Genomic DNA, 17713 nt, shown 5'->3' with positions numbered 1-17713 from the left:
AGGCTCTCTGGTGCCTAAATTTTGGACTTAGGTGCGTAAATTGGAGTCAGGTGCCTAAGTCCTTTTGTGGATCTGGGCCACAGTGATTATACTTGTACAGTATAATTTGAAATTGATTTATGCCTTTAGGCACAAATCATGGTCCCTGTCTCTGCTGCTGCAGAAGCTCCTCCAGCAGTGGAACCAGTAGCATGGGGGGGCAATGTGCAGAAGTTGATGGGGGCTGGGCAGTCAGGTGGGTACAGTGAAGCTGGATCCTTGGGACCCCCCCCCCCCCCAGGAACCATGTCAGGATCATACACTGTAGTTTCAGACATGGGGATGAACTTTGCTGTGCTGTGTCATGGGTGTGAAGGGGGGATTCCTCTCTTTACTTTCACCCCAACACACACACCTCTGCCCGAGTTTTAATCATGGTGGATATGGCCCATGAGAGAAACTACGTAATAAAGCAACTGAATTCTATGTTATGGTGTAAAATAAGTGTAGGCGTAACAAAGAAGGAGATGGACAGAAAGGCATGTCACAGTGTGTGTATGTGATTACATATAACATTGATAGTGATAGGACCAGGAGGAAATAATTTAGGAAAAGGTTTAGAATGGTAAGCTGTGTGATGGCTTTCATTGAGCTTAGGGTAGATGGGGTCTGGAAAGAACTCATGTTCTTATGCTTAAACACCACCAAAAGCAAAATAAACTAAAGGTTGATCCTACAAGCCTTCTGCACAAGAAACTCCTATGGATTGCAACATGTGGAAGAATTGTAAGATTAGTTCAAAAAACAACGTGTTTTCCTTCTGAAGAGCATTTTAACTCATATTTTATCATTGTTCCAAAACCAAAATGTACACATCTTAGAATAATCTGTAAACAAACACATCACCATGCAAAATAGTGAAGAACAGGCAACTAAAGCACAAACTTATAGGAAAGGTTGACTTGACTACTAAATACATTTATTTCCACTTTGAATTCACTGAGTTGGAAAGATGCAAGAGTTATTTTTGACATATTTTTAATCTATGGATACCAACATGCAATGGAAAATCTCCTCACATCACATCAAAATATATTATATTGGAAGATTTCCAGAAGCATGTAGTCATTTCCTTAGCACATGTGGAAATAAATAAATAAATAAATAAAATAATATAATAATGATTTTATTTATAAAGTGCCCCCCTACTGAGGTACTGCACAACATTTTGAAATACAAAACATCATTAAACCATAGGAAAAACAGATAAAAGGCCAAGTAACATAGGGTCATTAAAAAAGAATAATTTTGTTTGTTTGTTTCAGAGTGAATAGAACCAGTCTGACAGCTCTAAAATCAGATTTTCCAAAGCTTTAGCCAACAAATTTCACCCCCAAACTGATTCAAAACCAATGTGCATGCCAATTATATGGTATGTGAAGTACCCCACACTGTTCAGTATACCCAAGAGGGTAATCTCAGGCCTTCACCAGAAGGAAGAAAAACATTACAAATGCACAAAGAATGTGTATCTGTGGTTTACTATTACAAATGAATATAGTGAAATGAGTCTCTGGTTTGTTATGCTTTTCCCCAACAATCAAAAGATTCCAAATTTGTTTCTCTGACTTATTTTTGCTTTGTTTAAATTTTGACTTAAACTGTTTAAAAAAAAAGTAGTTGTGGATTAGTTTGTCAGTAAATTCTCAAACAGGATTGTAATAGATGCCAGAGGAAAAAGTGGAGTAAATATGTTCTCTATCCAAACTAGAATTTAAATTATCATAGTTGGGCTGAGTAAAACAGGTGATTTCCCAAATCCCCCTGATACTCTAAAGAACATGTTTATATGTTTATAGATGAGACAATATATGTAACTATATGTAATTTTTAAATAACTGATGAGAAGCCCAATCTATTGGAGTGTTTGGTCTTCTGAGACCAGATCTACAAAGGGATTTAGGCATCTAACAACCAATGTTAGGTGGTACTGCAATCCACAAACCCCTGCCTGCCCTATCCTGTAAGTGCCTAAACTCACTTGCCACCTAAATTTTTATTGTAAAAGTTCCCTTACCACCTGTTTCTGCCTCTGTACACTGCTATCTTTAGGCATTGAGATGCCTATCTCCCCCATAAACTGCAGCATGTTCCACACACTGGGGAAGATAGGTGCTCTTCTGCCTATGTTGCCTGATGCGATAGGTGAGCTCAGAGGATGCCTAAGTCCACACTAAGTGGCGGGGCAGGGGTGGAAAACCTCATAGCCTTTAGCCCAGTGTTTAGGGTACTCATTTGGGATGTAGTAGATGCCAGTTCATTTCCCCCTTCTGCCAGATGTGGAGAAGGTGAGTGCCCTAACCACTAAACTATAGAACAACTCACTCTCTCTGAGTGAGTCATTAACTTAATTAAATTAAAGTGAAACTGCTTCAACAAGAGAATGAGAAGACCCACATGATAATACTCCACAGACCAGTGACTATGGCACTCTCTTCTGAAATAGGGAACTCACTGTTCAAATCCCTTCTCATCAGGCTGTGGGAGGAATTGAACTGAGGTCTCCTGCATCCTGGATGAATATAGCCTGGGTGCAGTTATAAATGTGGTTAATATTTATAGCTTGTTCCCAGTACAAGACACTTCTACACAGGTATAACTGTGTCCACAGTAGGGTTTGTACTGGTATAACTTTATCAGTTTAAAATCTCTCTCTCCCATCCCTAACTGACATAGTTATACCAGTGCAAGATCTGTGTATAGCTCAGGCCTTGGACCAAGTTAGTATTAGTTTGGTCAACTCAGAATTCCTAAAATAAGTAGAAACCTCAGAGAAAGTATTTGTGTGTTTACACCTGAGCTACCTGTGAACTTTCTCTTGTTGTTTAGACACTTCCTGTCCGCTGCATTGCCCAGGAAGCACTAGCTGGCAAACAATGGAAAACCATTCTACTGTGTAACGAGAAAGGAGCACATACAGCTACCTCCTCCCAGATTTGTTGTTTTATGCCTCCCTTCCCTACAAAGTATTAAAATAGTGAGATGATCCAATGCTTTATCTCTAGAACATCTAATTAAAGGGAAATCTATTCATCAGGGAAGTAATCCTGCCTGACTTTAATTTGGACGCATGGCAATTGTGGGTGTGGATGAACCATAACAAAATACCCAGTTTATGATTCATTCAGGCAGCTGTGTAATGTTTATGACAAGTCAGCAGAGGTTGTCAACTCTATCTTTCCTCCAATCAATGTTTTCTAAATTTCTTATAGCTAAGTAATACAGATTTGTAAGTGAAATTTCTAGTTTATATTTAAAAATTCTTGAGTATGCTGAGCAGTGAGACTTCAAATAAGAAAATATCAAAAGAATATTTTTTTTTGGTTTGGGGGAGAATTCCATTCCAATGCAAAGGAGCCCCAAATCTCTAGGTTTCACTTAAGCCCATAGGGTGAAATCAACTTGTCATTGGACCATCTCTCTGTGGGAGAAGTGCAAATAGGTTGGGTAAGCTGAATCCAGCCTCCTATATAGGCCCCTTTCTCTTCCTCTTCTGCCTGTGGGAGACATACTGCTAACTGAGATGGAAAGCTTTTGGGGGAACCCCTCACTAAAAGTTTGGCAGCACATCACTAAACTGAAGAAGTCTTCTGCATCCATCTAAACAATGCCAGCTATTTCTGCTCCATATTGCGCGTAATATCTTGTAAAAAAAGAGAAATATTAAGAATATGCTTTTCTCCTGCTATGAGATTTCTAGAAATAGCAAATACTCATCTAAGTTCCATAAAGCACTTTAGAGATATTACTTAATTAACACTTACAATATCCCTATGAAGTAGATAAGTAATGGATTCCAATTTTACTGATGGGTTAGTTGAAGACCAAGAGTGACTTACCCAAGGTCATTCAGTAAGTCAACAGCAGGGCCAGGAGCATAGAATCCAGGACTCCTGACTCCTAGACTTCAACGCTAACTAAAAATGTCCCTCCCCTTGTCTAGGCTTTGTACATATCAGTATTAGAGCTGTGTAGGAAAACGTGCTCAGCAAACATAGCCAATCATAGCTTTCAGAAAAGAAAACAAATTTTCATTACCCCCTTTAATATTCTTTAAAAATGCAAGGCAGTTTTTACAAGTGGAAACTTGCTATTTCCTTAGGTGAAAGTAAATACTGTTTAATTTTTTTATATTTTAAAAAATCAGAAATAAAGATCTGCGTTATGGGCCCAGAATGACAAACCATAACTGCCATAGAGCACAGGGCTTGCTACTGTGAGCAGTGCAGCTAGGCTTGCCACCTGTCCAGGTTTTTGCAAGATCATCCCTTTTTGAGGTAGCTGTGCTGTGAAATCTGTAAGGATGTTTATTATACACTGTCAGCTATCCAGTTTTATGGGTACAGGATCATCCCGGATGCCCTTATTTTTCGTACCTCAGAGGTGGAACCCCAAGTCCAACACTAGTAAATGGTTGGAGGATTGGTTCTATAACAGTTGCAGGTCATTCATACCTCAAAAGGCATCATTCATACCTCAAAAGGCATTAATGGCCCTATACACAGAGCTTCTCATCTTATTGGATAATTAATCAATGCCCCAGTGGCACTTTGGCAGTGCTTTCTTTCATGCTGTGCTTCCCCTTAGATGGTAGTCAGATGGTGTATGGCTGTATCCATTTATGGGGAAAGTCAAAAGACAATAAAGTTTAATTTCCTGATTCTCCTGAGATACAGTGGTTCTTTTTAACAATGATTCTTCACTGGAGGAGAAATTAAAAAGCAGCATGATCAACATATTGCATAATATTTCATGGTTGGGGTTAAGTACCAGGTTTTTAAAGACTAATTTTTAACAAGACTGTAGTATTACTGAGCAAAACCTTTTATCAAAAGTGTCTAAAGCTAATAACAAAAGTAAGATTAGACAAAGCACGATATCCTTTGTTCACGTCTTATAGGGCCTGTCTAAATATGTGGTTTTAATTTTCTACCTAAACTTAGCTTACTGTTCTTTGAAACTAAATTTCTAACAAATCATATAAATTTCTGATAGGGTCATCTTAAAAATATTTTGTCGTTGGTAATAGTTACATACCACAAGAGGACAAATAGCTGTGCATACCACAGTTCTAAGTAATAAGGAAAGAGCTTGATTTGAGTCTCACACCAGTTGTATGTTGTGTAACTCCACTGTTGTCAATGGAGTTAGTCCTGGTTTATACTGGTATAAATCAGACCAGAATCAGGTCATAGTAAATAGATTCAGACTCGGATTAAGAGACTTATAGACTTTAAGGTGTTTTTAAATTGAGCTTTCATGTTGTTACAGGGTTCAAATTCTTTCATTTCGCTATTGTTTCTCTTTTGTCTTTATTAAGCTCTATACCTGGCCCCATCTATTTAACTGAATCAGAATGAGAAAATCCTATAAAGTAGAGAAAATTATTTAAAAGAAGTTGCCTTTTAATTTAGTTTTAATTCAACATTAAATTATGTTTCTGTCTTCAAGTTTTGGATGTGTGCTAACCATGAGAACTAATAGGATCCCCTTTAGAACATACGCGTATTGATTTTTGGAGAAAGCGATGGATAATAACTCCTATTTCAGTGTTAGCTTAAATTTTTGATTTCCATATGGGTTCAATAAAACTTTACCCTTTCCTAGTTGAGGAAATGGTAGTAGGGGACAACCTTGGCTCGAGTGACCATGAGCTAATTCGGTTTAAACTAAATGGAAGGATTAACAGAAATAAAACTGTGACTAAGGTTTACGATTTCAAAAAGGCCAACTTTAATAAATTAAGGCAACTACTTAGGGAAGTGGATTGGGCTAACATACTTAGAGAGCTAAAGGCAGATGAGGCCTGGGATTATTTCAAGCTGAAGTTGCACGAGCTGTCCGAGGCCTGGATCCCGAGAAAGGGGAAACGATTAGTAGGCAGGAGAATTAGACCTAGCTGGATGAGCGGGCGTCTCAAAGGGGCGATTAAGAAAAAACAGAAAGCGTACAAAGAATGGAAGAGGGGACAGATCGGCAAGGAAACCTACCTTATTGAGGTCAGAGCATGTAGGGATGCGGTGAGAAAGGCCAAAAGCCGTGTAGAGTTGGACCTCGCGAGGGGAATTAAATCCAATAGTAAGAGGTTTTATAGCCATATAAATAGGAAGAAAACAAAGAAAGAGGAAGTGGGACCGCTGAAGCATGTAAATGGAGTGGAGATTAAGGATAATCTAGGCATGGCACAATATCTAAATGAATATTTTGCGTCGGTGTTTAATAAGGCTAATGAAGGGCTTAGGAATAGAGGGAGCGAGACAGAGGGGAATAAAGGAAGGGCGATTGCAATTACAGTATCAGAGGTGGAAGCCAAACTTGACCAGCTAAATGGGACTAAATCAGGCGGACCGGATGATCTCCATCCTAGAATATTGAAGGAGCTGGCGCGAGAAATTGCAAGCCCCTTGGCGATAATTTTTAATAAATCTGTAAACTCGGGGGTGGTACCGATGGACTGGAAAATAGCTAATGTGGTTCCTATTTTTAAGAAGGGGAAAAAAAGTGACCCGGGTAACTACAGGCCTGTTAGTTTAACTTCTGTAGTATGCAAGGTCTTGGAAAAAATTTTGAAGGAAAAAGTAGTTAAGGACCTTGAGGTGAATGGCAATTGGGACAAATTACAACATGGGTTTACGAAAGGCAGATCGTGCCAAACCAACTTGATCTCCTTCTTTGAGAAAGTAACAGACCTTCTAGATAAAGGAAATGCGGTGGATCTAATTTACCTCGATTTTAGTAAAGCGTTTGATACTGTGCTGCACGAGGAATTATTGGTTAAATTGGAAAAGATGGGGATCGATATGAAATTCCAGAGGTGGATAAAGAACTGGTTAAAGGGGAGACTGCAGCGGGTAGTACTGAAAGGTGAACTGTCGGGTTGGACGGAGGTCACCAGTGGGGTTCCTCAAGGTTCGGTTTTGGGTCCGATTTTATTCAATCTATTCGTTACTGACCTCGGAACCGATTGTAGGAGTGGGCTGATAAAGTTTGCGGATGACACAAAGTTGGGAGGTATTGCCAATTCGGAGAAGGATCGGGATATTCTGCAGGGAGACTTGGATGACCTTGTAAATTGGAGTAACAATAATAGGATGAGATTTAATAGTGAGAAGTGTAAGGTGATGCATTTAGGGATGACTAATAAAAATTTTAGTTATAAGTTAGGGACGCATAGGTTGGAAGTGACGGAGGAGGAAAAGGACCTCGGAGTCCTGGTTGATCGCAGGATGACTATGAGTCGGCAATGTGACGTGGCTGTGAAAAAAGCTAATGCGATTTTGGGATGCGTTAGGCGAGGTATTTCTAGTAGGGACAGGGAGGTGCTGCTTCCGTTATACAAGGCGCTGGTGAGACCTCATTTGGAGTACTGTGTGCAGTTCTGGTCTCCTATGTTTAAAAAGGATGAACTCAAACTGGAACGGGTACAGAGAAGGGCCACTAGGATGATCCGAGGAATGGAAAACCTTTCCTATGAAAGGAGACTCGAGGAGCTCGGTTTGTTTAGCCTAACCAAAAGAAGGCTGAGGGGGGATATGATTGCTCTCTTTAAATATATCAAAGGGATTAATACCAAGGAGGGAGAGGAATTATTTCAGCTCAGTAGTAATGTGGACACGAGAACGAATGGATATAAACTGGCCGTGGGGAAGTTTAGGCTTGAAATTAGAAGAAGGTTTCTAACCGTCAGAGGGGTGAAATTTTGGAACAGCCTTCCGAGGGAAACGGTGGGGGCGAAAGACCTTTCTGGCTTCAAGATTAGGCTTGATAAGTTTATGGAGGGAATGGTTTGAAGGGATAATGTGATTTTAGTCAATTAGGCATTAACGTGCCATCGCGGGTAAAATGAGGGTCCGGCTGTAGAATCTTGCCTGTATGCTCGGGGTTCTGCTGATTGCCATATTTGGGGTCGGGAAGGAATTTTCCTCCAGGGTAGATTGGCAGAGGCCCTGGAGGTTTTTCGCCTTCCTCCGCAGCATAGGGCAGGGGTCGCAGGCTGGAAGATTCTGTTGTGGGTGGGTCAGCTTTTGTGGCCTGCATCATGCGGGAGGTCAGACTAGATGACCATATTGGTCCCTTCTGACCTTAAAGTCTATGAGTCTATGAGTCTATGAGTAAAGCTGCTACAGTGTGTCTTTATATTATTACAAATTAGAGACTTTCTAAAGTATCTAAATACCCTATTTTAAGTCAATGGTTAACTAACTACCTGTGAAATTTGGAATTCTTGTTAAGCATCATTTTCCTTTTCACAAACAAGCAAGAAAACTAGAGAGACTTTTTTGCTTTAATTCTGGTTTTGTACTTTTTTATTTAGAAAAAATATTTATGCATATTCATGGGCTATATGATCCCCTCTCAAAGAGAAATGTGGAGGAGGGACACACATACTATAGAGATGGATGCCAATATGAAAACCTAAGCATTGATCCTGCAACTGGGTCCATGTGTGGGGATCCTTACTCCCATGTACAGCCTCACTGAAGTCAATTGGGCTCCACATGCTCTGTCCATACAGATTCAATTACAGAACCAGGGCCTTTGTTAGCTGGGTAACTCCACAAGGGAATAAAACTTTCTTTTTAAAAAGGGGGCGGGGGAAGGGATCAAAAGAATACTGTGACCCTTGCCAAGATCTCAAGTAATTAAGTCCCTCAGGTGGAAGGGGAGTGTTAGGGTAGTGAAGACAGTAAGAGCCACACTGCCTTCCAACCATGAGGATTTGAAAGATCTACAATGAAGGCAAACCCCAGTTTCTCAAATACAGAAGCATCTGTGTGAAGGACAGGGCCGTCCAGAATGGGGGGCAAGTGGGGCAATTTGCCCCAGGCCCTGGGCCCCACAGGGGCCCCCACGAGAATAGCAGCACGAGGTCAGCAGTGGAAACAGTCTCTTCACCTGATTTATCCAGTTTATTTTCATCTTGTTCTTAAATTTCAAAATGTCTAGACTCTGATCTCATTGCCAAAATATAAAGATTTAGGCCCAGATCCACAAGTGTATTTAGGCTCCTAACTTCCATTGATTTCAACAGTCCCAAACTTGCTCACCAGTAGGTGGTCTATATGCTAGTACTTACAAAATGAAAAAAATTATGTCACGAATACTGGTATCCTCCACTATATTCTACCCCCATATCAAACTTATCTTAACATATTTGTTCTGCATCAAAGGTACAGAGAATTTATAAAATGTACTTGTGAAAACCTTTGCTAATGAAAACTTCCATCATGTTTTCCTAAACAGCTTTACTCCAGAGCTAACATGCTGATCTATTATAAAAATGCAATAACTTCTAAAACTAGCTATATTTTGCTATCTTTCCCCTGTAGGTTTTTTGCAATATGTTTCTAGAAATATTTTATGCACTCTGACACAAAACAATATCTACAGCTGTAATAATAAATTAGATGCAGTGGGAATTTAAGCTTGTTCTTGTGTTCAAGGTGATATAGTGGAAATCATTCATAATGAAGAAAAAGTCATTATTATGCATCATTTTTTTATTAAACATGCTCCCAAATTATCCTGAGTATATAACAGAATGTTTCTAGGGCTTTGTTACAACCATGGTCTAGTAAAATCCATGTGAATAACCCCATATTTGCATAACTGAGATTTCTAAGAATTATAAACCTTTCATATTTTAAGCTCTGCCAAGCCTTGCTCCTTTTCTACATATCTGTCATAGTTTTATCATGAATCAAAAAAAAAACCCAGAATCAGTAACATGCATAATCAGGCTCCTTCTGATTTCAGTATGCAAATATACTACATATTGATGAAAATTTTCTGAGTCTAAAGTTGTTTTGTTCTTTTTCCTCTCAGCAGTCCCTAAGCCTTTTAATTTTAATATTTCATGCACTGGTGCACAAACAATATAAACATGAGATCATGTATCAAATAACTAGTTAAAATATATTTGTTAGATGGTTCACTTAATAGATTGTTTTTCTTGACTAACTTTAAGACAGGTTATGTATTCTGAAAGGCCAATAACAAATAGATCACAAAGGCCCAAATCCTGCAGCTGGAAAGGGGATTGCTGCATCTGTGTGCATGCTATCAGTTGGAGGATCAAGGCTATCCCAATATCAGCAATTGGTTGATCAGTGAAATTAGGTCATTTGATCACCAGTTGCAGGGCACAGTGCTAATCACAAATGCCTGTTAAATTGTGAGGTGATTAAGCTGATACTCAGCCAAGACACAGTTATGTTCTTGATGCATCCTAATGAATGAACTTACATTCATAAGTCACCTAAGCAGGGGCAATGTTCAGATGGGATATGGATTAATTACTCTAAAATGATCAGGTGGTTTTCCATTACACAAAGTCAAAAAATATCACATTCATGATTATTGCAATATATTGTAGTACTGTTCTATGTATTTTTAGACTGCACACCATGCACACACAATATGCTATAGGACAGGGGTGTCCAACCTGAGCCTGAGAAGGAGCCAGAATTTACCGATGAACATTGCCAAAGAGCCACAGTAATACGTCAGCGGCCCCCCATCCGCTACCAGCCTCCAGCGCCTCCCACCCACCGGCAGCCCCGCCAATCAACGCCTCCCCTTCCCTCTCCCTTCCCATGCCTCCTGCCTGCCGTGATCAGTTGTTTTGCAGTGCGCAGGAGGCTCTGGTGTGGAGGGGGGAGGAGCGAGGGCATGGCAGCCTCGGGGGAAGGGGCAGGGGCCTTGGGGGAAGGGGTGGAGTGGTGGCTGGACCTGGGCCAGAGCAGGGGGTTGAGAAGTGAGCACACCATAGCACATTGGAAAGTTAGCATCTGTAGCTCCAGCCTCGGAGTCAGCGCCTATGCAAGGAGCCCCATATTAACCTCTGAAGAGCCCCAACCTCTGAAGAGCTCCGGAGCCGCAAGTTGGCCACCCCTGCTATAGGAGGTATATTATCGGTTTCTTAGGACATACCCCTTTTTATTCTTGTGTGTCTTTCCAGACATCTTGGTGCCCCTGACAAAGAAACAAACAAAGTAAACACTAAAAATGAGCTTTGTAATAGTTCATATAAGCAGCAGATAAAGATATTTGACTTCACAATCCAACACCCAACAGTAACAATCATGCTGAGTGTGAGAGAAACCTGTCCCCATGCCTGAGACATGGGCCTTTGTATACAAATGCATGATTTAGCTATTAAATGCAAAGGTGATACTGGCAAGGGAAGGGGAGGGAAAGATGGCACAACTACCCTTGTTGCTCAAAAGGCAAAAAACTAGGGCCCGATCCTGCAAAGTGCCAAGCACCCATAACTCAAAGATGAGTCTGTTACAGGTCCTCCTCTGTACTTGAACAACAAAGGATATGAGCCTGTTACCGCCGCACTTGAAGAGGGTTGGTTTTTTAGTTCAAGCTGTAGTAGCTGATACCTTTAGTTCTGGAGGTTGCTGGTTCAATCCCTGAACTGTCAACTAAGATGGTGACTTTCATGCAACCTCATCTCCCATTGAAATAATGGGCTTTTAATGAATAGTCTGAAAACTGACAGCACTAATTCAACAGGCAGTGAGCACTTGGTATGTGAAAAATGCCAAACAGAAGATGTTAGCTTTAAAATCCACTCTGTTCAGGCTACTTCTATGACCCCCTGAAAGCTCAGGTTTGTAACGAATGGAGCTGCTTGCCTCCTTCACAGGTTAGGACCTCTGATATTCTCATTGCAATCCTATGGGTTTCCACTGGAATTTGGCCCCCTCATGTTTTTGTGCATGCAGCTTCTCCATAGCCCCCATTTTTCCATCTCTAATATTGTCACTGAGGTTAGTATTAACTCTCATCAGTGTAAGACACATGACAAAAATCGGGTCTGGATGGTTCAAGGGTTTTGTAATAGGATACGGAGTCCTTTTCACCTCTCCATCACTGGTTGGGATCCAAAAGACATTATCCTGTTAAATAATGCAGGTACAAGCAATGATTTATGTTACTTATGTATTTATTACTTGTGTTATAGAGTCCACAATCAGGATCCAGGTACCATTGTAATAAGTCTGCATCTGCATCTGTCTCACCCAAGGAGACACTAACAATGTTTACCCATGTAATAATGCTGCGTTCATACTGTGCTGTATCTATTCCATGGGCTGGGAAAGGAGGAGGGAGGTGTAATGTTTATAGCAGGAGTCTCAGGACTCATGGATTCTATTCTCTCATCCTTTACTGACTTGTTAGGTAACCTTGGATAGGTCACAACCTCTGTGCATTGGTTCCCCATCTGTAAAATGGGGATAGTGTTACTTTTCCTTCTCCAAGCAGTACCCTCACTTTCATGTTTATGTATGTCCAAATAACAGGAGAAAGGCGGGGGGGAATCAATCAACCTCCCCAAAAATTACCATCAAGCCTTTTTGGTTTTGGCAGGGAAAGAAGAAAAAGTTATCACTGGTATTTTATTATTACTCATGGGAGCTGCTCAGATACAGTGAGTAAGAATAGAGCGTGCGGGGGATGGGGGGGATGGTGACAGTGATTAATGTTTTTAAAGCACTTTGAAATCTTTGGATGAAAAGATCTAAGTGCACAATATTATTAACCATAAGCAAAGGATTTCTGTTTCCAGGACTGTCAGTCTGGCACCTTCTATGACCATTACATTAAAAAGAGAAGAGAACAAGAAGAGAACTAACCTACACCCTGGTAAGATCAAAGACCGTTGCAAAGAGCTATAACCAGGCAAGGGGGTTGTGAATTCCAGCAAATATCCCCTGATGTGACTCTAATGAATCAGACTCATTGGGTTTATTTATCTCTTAATATCACACATTGTCTGTGAAGTTAAACCAATACAATAATGCTTTGCATTTCTATAATACTTTTTATGAGGATCTCAAAGTGCTTTTTCAAACAATAATTAAGCCTCTCAGCACCCCATGAAGTATTATTAACTCAGCTATTTGACAGAAGTGGAATAGAACCCAGGAATTCCCTTGCTTTTATCACCTTACCCCCACCTGAACAATACCATGACCTCTTTTGGAACAATTTTAATTAAGCAGTATGGAACAGCAAACTTTTTTCCATGTGCTCCTCTCCCTATGCACACTGTGGTTTGTTTTAAATAAGCTCAACGGTGAAGTCATTTAAGGAAATGAAGATATTTCATAGATATTTGCATGTGAATATAGGCCACCCTGCTGTTTGATTAAACTGAAATTTAAGAAAACTATAAGAAGCTAGGTTCATATACAGTACCGTACTTTACATTCACATTGCAAAGGTTGTTGGAGAAAAAATGATGATAATATCCTTGGAAGCACATGACTAATGAGAATATATATAGCACTTCTGAGACAGCTCAAATGTATAATTATTGTGAAGATTTCACAGACACATAAATATAATGATCTTCAGCTAAGCAAATTGCTAGCTACCAATGAAATAAATACTGTCCCTTCAGAATTTAAAATAATTTGGTACTGTAGGTGGTGGGAAATGATTCACCTTAGCTGTTATCTCTGGAACAGTAATATAGAAATATATCTGCCAGCACTGTTGCATTTACATTGTTCTTCATATCCTGTGGAGTTTGTCAGAAGATCTCTGGTCCCTGCTGATTTCCAACCCCTTATTTTGATAAGCCGCTGCACAGCATGACTCAACAATGGGTTGGAGCAGCTAATATTGTTTACCACAGTAGGCATCACAGCCATAATATTTTTCCAAGAAACACTGATGTGTTTAAAGGTCAGGTTGTTACTGATTTGACTGCTTAACATGAATTCATCCTTCTAGGAGTAAAATGGTGTACATGCCTTGGGATAAAGGTTAAACTGTTTGTGCACTGGATTGGTGGAATACACAAGACTTTTGCACACAAACAGCCTATTCTGGTCAGTCAAGGAGATGTAGTGCTTTACATTGTAATATAAGTTTTGAACCACTGGCATCCTCTGAACATATTTAGTTGCAGAAGAAAAATTATTGAAAACTTTGTCACACGTACACACCAGGAACCCACACTTGGCAACCCCCCACACCAGCTGCTGTTGTTCCTCCTTGGGCACCAGACTTCAAAGGCAGGACCTGTTCTGGTTGTTTGAAAGTCAGCAGTCTAGGGTGCCCTAGGCTTGAAGAGGCTCTCACAAGGAGACAGAGACAGACTTTGGCTACGGCTTGCTCAGTTCCTCATTCCTCCATGTGGCATGTTAGGAATGAGCATGAGTTCCCTACACTGAGCCTCACCTTATTCTCAATCCCCTCTAGGGCTTGCCCAGAGATTGGAACCTCCCAGAGCTGAGAAGCAGCCCCCTCTCACAGACAACAAGGGAAGGAATATGTGTGGGTAGGGGTTAGGGGTCTGTGTTCTCTTTCCCTCCTGGATCTCATTTCTAGGCATGCTTGTTCCTGCCCCAGACAGAGTTTCCTCCAGCCTCTGAGAAATATCCTGAGCCCATCTGGGACTTAAACTGGGCTCCTGCCTACTTTCTAGTGGCTGCTCCAACCCCCTCAGAGGACTTCCTTACCTCTTCATGCTGCCTCCTGACCTGCCAACTCCCCTCTCTTGCAGCCTCCTTATGTTTTCCAGTCCTTGTCTCCTCTCAGCTTCTGTGTCTGAGGTTCCCCCTATCAACTAACCTGCCTTTCTGTGCATCTCCTCCCAGCCGCTGGGGAAATTTTATTTTTAACCGTTTTTTTTTTTTTTTTTTTTTTTTTTTTTTTTTACTTTGTCCCGCAAGGCCTGATGTGTGATAGCTGGGGCCATTGTGTCAGATTAAAAACAAGTAGACCATGGGCTAATAGGTACAATTTTAAAAAGGGACCAACAGTAGGTACAAAGAAGGCAACTGAATAGAGCTGATACATATTAATAAAGTAACTAACCTGTGCTTATCTCCCTGATGTTTATCCCCTTTCCCTAACCCTTTGTTTGGGGGCGGGGGTTAGTCTATTTAGGTTGTACGTTATTCAGAGAAGGTACAGTCTTAGATATTTGTACAGGTAGGGTTGCCAGGTGTCTGGTTTTTGACTGGAAAGTCCACTCAAAAAGGGAACCTGGCAGTGTCTGCTCAGCACTGCTGACCGAACCCTAAAAGTCCGGTTACCTGGAGTAAGAGGCCTCCACCACCACCACCGGAAGGCAGGAAGAGCAGCAACTGCTGTTGGAGCCTGAAGGAGCAGTGGAGTACTCAGGAATGGTTCCAGCAGAGAGAGGTACTGGCAGCTCCCCATCCTGCCCTAAGTGCAGATCTCCCTGCCTCACTCCTCCCACCCCCGACTCCCAGAGCACCCCACCCCCGGAGTGCGGCTCTCCCTCCCCTTCCCTGGAGCGCAGTTCACTCTTCCCTGCCCCAGTCACCCCACCCCACCCCCAGAGCCTGGCTCTCCCTCCCTTGTCTTCTTCCAGTTACTCACCCCTGTCTGGCTCTCTCTCCAACGTCCTCCCCCAGTCACCTCTCCTCCCCTAGAGCCCTGCTCAGCTGGCAGGGGGAGGGTGGTGGAGAGAGCAGCAGGTGATGATGGGGGGGGCGGGGCCTTGGGGAAAGAGGCAGAGCAGGGGACAGGCGAGGTTCTGGCGCTTAGTGTCTGGTTTTCACAAATGAGAAAGTTGACCACCCTATGTACAGGGCCTAGCACAATGGGGTCTCTGTCTTGACTGAGGCCCTAGGGTGCTACCACAATGTAAGTAATAACAAAATGGGAAGAATATTTTTAAATCTAAATTTACTTTTCATCACTGAGGCTGTCTAACTTTTGCATTTGCCTGTACATAGTATGTGGACTAATCAGTTTAACTTTTGTTTTGAGTTAGGGCTTATTGACACAGTGCAGCAATGCTTACCAAAGCAGTGTAAATTGAAGAGTGGTCTATAGCATAGCACTAATTGCCCCATACAGACCCTGATGATGCACTTTAAATGGTACCTAGTGCACATTGATTTGAAACGATACTATGTTATTATGCTCTAGCAACCTTTTAGAACACATAAGCAGAGTCTACATAGGTTAGGTAGAGTGCAACATTTTAGAGAACTCTCTAATTTATTACCCCTCCCTCCCTCCCTCCCTCCCATTGACACACTAGACAAGCTCTTAGGGTATGTCTACACTACAGGATTAATCCGAATTTATATAATTCGAATTTAGGAAACCGATTTTATAAATTCGAATGTATTCGGCCACACTAGGCTCCATTAGTTTGGTGGTGTGCGTCCAAGCTACCGTAGTAGCATCGATTTCCAGAGCGTTGCATTGTGGGTAGCTTTTCCATAGCTATCCCATAGTTCCCGCAGTCTCCACCCCCCTTGGAATTCTGGGTTGAGACCCCAGTGCATGATGGGGCAAAAAACATTGTCGCAGGTAGTTCTGGGTACAGCCTCCCCCTCCCTCCCTGAAAGCAACGGCAGACAACCATTTCGCGCCTTTTTTCCTGAGTGAACTCTGCAGACTGCATTCCGCAGCAAGCATGGATCCCGTTGTGCTCCAGAACGCAGTCTTGAACATTATAAACACCTCGCACGTTCTCGTGGAGTTTATGCTTACCCAGGACCAGAAAAAAGAGGCGAGGAGGAGGAGGCGGCGATTGCAGCGCAGCGACCAGCGTGATGAGGACATGGACACGGACACAGAATTCTCTGAGACCGCGGGCCCCGGTGCTTTGGAGATTATGATGTTAATGGGCCAGGTTATAGGCTTGGAACGCCGATTCTGGGCCCGGGAAACAAGCACAGACTGGTGGGACCGCATAGTGTTGCAGGTGTGGGACGATTCCCAGTGGCTGAGAAACTTTCGCATGCGTAAGGGCACTTTCATGGAACTTTGTGACTTGCTTTCCCCTGCCCTGAAGCGCCAGAATACCAAGATGAGAGCAGCCCTCACAGTTGAGAAGCGAGTGGCGATAGCCCTGTGGAAGCTTGCAACGCCAGACAGCTACCGGTCAGTCGGGAATCAATTTGGAGTGGGCAAATCTACTGTGGGGGCTGCTGTTATGCAAGTAGCCAAAGCAATCACGGAGGTGCTGCTACGAAAGGTAGTGACTCTGGGAAATGTGCAGGTCATAGTGGATGGCTTTGCTGCAATGGGATTCCCTAACTGTGGTGGGGCGATAGATGGAACCCATATTCCTATCTTGGCACCGGAGCACCAGGGTACCCAGTACATAAACCGCAAGGGGTACTTCTCAGTGGTGCTGCAAGCACTTGTGGATCACAAGGGACGTTTCACCAACATCCATGTGGGCTGGCCGGGAAGGGTTCATGACGCTCGCGTCTTCAGGAACACCAATCTGTTTAAACGGCTGCAGCAAGGGACTTACTTTCCGGACCAGAAAATAACCGTGGGGGATGTTGAAATGCCAATTGTTATTCTTGGGGACCCAGCCTACCCCTTAATGCCATGGCTCATGAAGCCATACACAGGCAGCCTGGACAGGAGTCAGGAGTTGTTCAACTACAGGCTGAGCAAGTGCAGAATGGTGGTAGAATGTGCATTTGGCCGTTTAAAAGGTCGCTGGCGATCCTTACTGACTCGCTCAGACCTCAGCCAAACCAATATCCCCATTGTTATTACTGCTTGCTGTGTGCTTCACAATCTCTGTGAGAGCAAGGGGGAGACCTTTATGGCAGGGTGGGAGGCTGAGGCAAATCGCCTGGCTGCTGATTACTCGCAGCCAGACACCAGGGCGATTAGAAGAGCACACGATGAAGCGCTGCGCATT

This window comes from Emys orbicularis, chromosome 7, assembly GCF_028017835.1.
Source record: "Emys orbicularis isolate rEmyOrb1 chromosome 7, rEmyOrb1.hap1, whole genome shotgun sequence".
Lineage (NCBI taxonomy): Eukaryota > Metazoa > Chordata > Testudines > Emydidae > Emys > Emys orbicularis.
Note: the sequence above shows the minus strand (reverse complement) of the source record.